The sequence below is a fragment of the Octodon degus genome, unplaced genomic scaffold, assembly GCF_000260255.1.
Source record: "Octodon degus isolate 3935 unplaced genomic scaffold, OctDeg1.0 scaffold00405, whole genome shotgun sequence".
NCBI classification, from domain to species: Eukaryota; Metazoa; Chordata; class Mammalia; order Rodentia; family Octodontidae; genus Octodon; species Octodon degus.
Window position 1 is genome coordinate 280579 of NW_004524981.1, and position 5096 is coordinate 285674.

The window sequence follows — 5096 nt, forward strand, 5'->3', positions numbered from 1 at the left end:
CGGGGGGCGCGGGGCTCGGGGCGCCGGGCCCCTAGACCCTCAAGCGCCTCAGGGGGGCTGACGTCTGGGGCTCAGACTTCCAGCTCCAAGCTGCGTGAGAATGAGCTTCTGGGCTTGTGTCACCTTGTGCGGTGGCAGTCCTAGGAACCCCGTAAGAGGTTAGGGTGCCCAGGAGCGGAGCGACACCGTGGCAGCGTAGGCATCTGCTGTAATCATCCGTGGATTATTTCTATGGGATTTTCCCATTTCAGAAGGCTTTTGCATGTGCTGTGCGTTAACAGAGGAGTCTGTGCTTCGGCGCCACATCCAGAGCCCGAATCTGTGAGGTTCCGAGGCGTGGGCGCAGCGCCGAGCCCGGCCCGCGGAGTAAGCAGCCGAGCCCTGCAGACCAGCGGAGGCGCTCGGCCCGGCCGAGGCGTGCTGCCCGCTGCGCGTCCCAGCCAGCTCGCCCGGCGGGCGGTGGGAGAAACGGGCTCCACGGGCTCTGGGGGCCGTGTCCGAGCCGGACGCCCTCCCAGAGTGCAGACCTTCACAAAACACCCCTTCGTTCGCTCGGGCTGCACTCTACGCGGAAGGCAGAGTGAACCGAGGAGCAAGAGGCTGCTCCGCCCTGCGGACGCTGAGGCCACCGCAGTAACGCGAGGGCTGTGCCGTGCGCGCGACCCGCAGCCTGGGCCAGCCCCGCCTGGGAAGGCGTCCCTGCGGAGGCGCGGTGGGCCTGGTCCCCCAAAGCTGAGGGAGCTTCCCAGGGCGTCAGTGGGAAGAACCGAGGGTGGTCTCCGCTCAGGAAGCGTCCGTCAGGTACCCCATTCTGGGGCCCCTGTGGAGTGTCTGCGGCTGGGAGAGGGAGAAGGGTGGAGGCAGCAGACGCGGGCGTGCCTTCGAGCAAGGAGCAGAAATCTGTTCGCCTGTAGGGGACACAGCGCAGTACGTCAGTAGGACCCTGGGCTGCTCGGGGTGGTTCTGATGCAGGAACAGACTCCCTGCCTCGGTCGGCCCTCCTGCTCGGCGGCGGCGGCGGCGAGCTCGGGCTGCTTATGTAACGAGCGGCGCCTCTCCCGGGAGGACCGGGGGAACGGGACAGGGGAGTCGGGCGGCGCTGGTGGAGGCAACTCGGGCCCGCGGTGCCGCAGCGCCGCCCCGAGGCTGGACAGAGCCCAGAGAACCCGGGCGACCTCGACTTCGCGCAAACGCGGGCCATGCTCTCCGAAACTCATTGGCGTCCCGTCTTGTGGGCCGCTTCCAAGCCTTTCTCCCCTTCTTGGTGATGGTGGTGAGGGGGATCACCAGGAAACAGGGGTCGTTCTTCAAGCTGACCTTGAGTCCTCCTCAGGTGGCAACGCTACAAGACGATCGGATTTTTAGGGGGATGATGAGAGTCTGGGGAGCATGCTTATGGCCCCTGGATGAGCTCTGTAACCAGTTAACCAGAAACCGAGGATAGCTTTGTCTTCGAAGAGGGTTGAATATATCCGCTTCCCCTGAAGCCAGGCTCTGATACAATCAGCATCTTTTCAGCCCCTCCCAAAGCATGGTTGTCTCCTAATCAGATCACTTTTAAATATTAACTCTGCTCTGCTCTGGAAGACCCTCCTCCTCCCCTCCCTCACCACTTCTCTGCCTCCCACTAAAGACAAAAGATTCTTCCGTAGAAATGGGAGGTTGATGTACTTCTCCTACTTTAAAAAGTAAATTATAATTAATTCGCTGATGCCAGGATCTGAACAGGCTTGCTGCAGCTTTGGCTGGCGGGTCCTATAGCCTGCGTTACCCTCCTGGTCGTCCCCAACCCTAGCGATTTACTTGATGGAAAGCCTGGCTCCTGTCTGGTGACTTTCCCAAACTGTTTCCGGACTACATTTCCGCTATTGTGATGGAGATCCAGATTCTGTGAGCTTGTGATACTGAGTCTTGTCTGTGTGCAAAGTAAGACATAAACCTGATTATTTTAAGAGAAAATACAGCAAATGTTTATATTGATTTTCCAACTCAAATGGAGACTTATTATGTTTCTTTTATGTCATGTAAGAGAAAAATATGATCTTTTAGGTTGAAAATTTTGGTTCCAATAAAGATAACACTAGTAACACTAACATAATTACTTTGTCTTACCACATATGTGTATACAAACTTGACTATCAGAATAAGAATATTAATGTCATTATTACCAATATAAATGAAAAGCTAAGATTTACTTGCAATTTTTTGTCTTTAATATATATCCTGCTCTGAAGGCATTCGAGGAAAAAAAAAAATCTTTATAGGGGGCCTGGCCTTAGCTCAGTTCTTTAAGTGGCTGCTTCCACAAAGCTGGCAGCCTCAGGTTGCTGTAGTTGGATCCCCACAACACTCCAGCTAGCCAAAAGTGCCCTGAAGGCATTCGAGGAGAAAAAAAAATAATATATATATATATATATATATATATATATATATACCCTGCTATAGAGATACAGTCAGATTATAGCATTTTAAAATAACTTCTCTCTGATGAATAAGCCACCAATTCAGTAAGTGGACTCATTTTGTCTCATTTAACTATTTTATAATGATGTAAAATATTTATATAGTATCAAAGTCAAATGCACAAAATCTGAGCTAATTCCCATTCCATCTAGTTTTATCTTCCTGCATAATTTTTTATTTTTAAAAAACTTTTTTGAGAAAAAATTTGAATGAGACAGTTTCAAAGCTGATTAATAAGACAGTTTCGATAATCAATACATTGTACATTGTTATCTTCTTAGTGGTTATCCATTGTACAAGAAGCAGACAGGGTATCCTGTCCAAACACTATTAGTACACCTCTTTCTTCTCATTGGATTAAGTGAAAGTAGCTGTATATCTATCCTATTTTGTATATATAAATACAAAATGATCTTTCCTTTGTATCCCCTTTTTTTGGTTTAGTCCTGTCAGAGGTGGATATTCTATTGGCATCTAAATACTATAAGTGTTTGAATTCAGCTAAACAATCCAACTCTGTCTAGAAGTCTATAATATTAGTGGGTTATCCTCAGAAGTTATTGTCTTGAGCCTTTTACAGCTCATCGTATTAATATGGCTTTACTTTAAATACCTCATTTTTATACTTTTCTGCTGGATGGTTAAGACCAAGATAGAGCAAGACCTATATAACAAGAAATGTAACTTTTGTATTTGATAAGGTCAGTCAAGTACCCTCAGGATTTATCCTGTAGCCCTGTACCGCCCTTTGTACATCCTTTTGTCAGTGTCAGCCATGAGGATGAGTCACGGCCATTGCGTTACCAATTTGCTCTCTGTGAAAGCCTGAGAGAATGTTTTTTCACTGCATGTGACTCTCCTTAGGCACACTGTACATCATCGATCACATTCCTCTGTGGCTCCATAATTTTCTTGGTCAGAAAATTTGGGGCACAACTGAGTTACATGATGTTACAGTACAGGTTCTCCTGTGTCCCGAGTCTTCACTGACCTTGAAAGGCTAGGGCCAAAATGTTGGCTGACCATGCAGCCCTTCCTTTTCTCCAATTTTGATCTGCTAACTTAAGTTGTTAACCCTCCAGAAGAGAAGCTTATTTTTATTTATTTATTTATTATTATTTTTGCAGAACCAGGGATTGAACTCAGGCCTGTGTGCTTGCCAGGCAAGCACTTATTCTACGAGAAGCTTATTATTAACCTGTAATATATACAGTTCAGTTTACCCTATCTGTCTAAATATCAAACATCTTTGGCATATCATGGAACAGGTATTTTCCATCAAATATTGACATGTTGAACTTTAAGTCCTTATAGAATATGAAGGAAAATAATTTTTAAAAACTAGAAATAAGCATTTACATATTTTTACAAAGAAATTTAGAAATCTAACCATATACAGAATTGTAACAGGACAGACCTGTGACATTTTTCTTATTCTTGCTTCTTTTTTTTTCAGTTATTTACTCTGTTTTAAAATAAAAAATAAAAATAAAAATAAAAAAACAAAACCCTTTACTTGAGTGACAGTATGGCAATAATTGGTATGTCATGACAAGAAGTACATATTTAGAAGACCAGGATGGCAGGCACTCCAAGCGTGACCCCTCTATTACACATCGCCATCCTCAGTGCAGCCGCCTGGTTCACAGGCAACAGCATATACAGTTAGTCAGGGTGAGAATCCCACCAGCCAACCGCTAGTCTCAAAAACCTGCTGATCTCCCCAAGGACCATTGCCCCACGCATCTCATGCTTACAAATGCACGGCTTTGCCCCTGTCATGTTTCCCAGGTTTTCCCCTTGCCCACTCATTGCCTAATCCTCAAGTTCTCGCTTTCCTTCTATTTGTGTTGTACCTTTCTATATGTAATTCCTCTTTTGAGTTTGTTTTTTTTTTTGTTAAGAGTTTTTAGAAAATATTATTTTTTCCATAATTTTATTGGGAAACAAATAGCAATGAGACAATTTCAAACCAAATTGGTAGGACAGTTTCAATAATTAACACATTGCATACCTTCTTCCTAGTGGTTAATTGCTGTACAAGATGCTAAAACTTCTTTTTTTTTTTTTTGTGGAATCGGGGATTGAACTCAGGCCCTTACACTTGCCAGGGAAGTGCTTATTCCACTGAGCCATCTCCCCGGCCCCTTTGAGTTCTTATACTAGGGAGACAATAGATATTTACACGTGTGGGTCTGGTTTATTTCACTTATAAGTATACCTTCAAGTGGTATCCACTTAAATATGAAGCCTTCGAGTTTATCATTCTTTATAACTGAGTAATACTCCATTGTATAAAAATACTACATCTTTTTCAACCATTCCACATGTGACAGGCATTTTGGTTGTTTCCAAGATCTGGCTATCACAAATTGTGCTGCTACCTGCATAACTTTTTATTAGGTTTTAGTTTATCCTCCTACTTAAAAAAAAAAAAAAGGAATTAGGGGCTGGGGAGATAGCTCAGTAGAATAAGCACTTGCCTGGCAAGTATAAGGTCCTGAGTTCAATCCCCTGTTCCACCAAAAAAAAAAGGAATCAAATATGCAGATTTATTTACTTTTTTCCTCATGTGAAGTATAGCATAGTATGTGTGTGGTTCCCAACTTACTTTTTTTGAGGAGAGGTGCTGG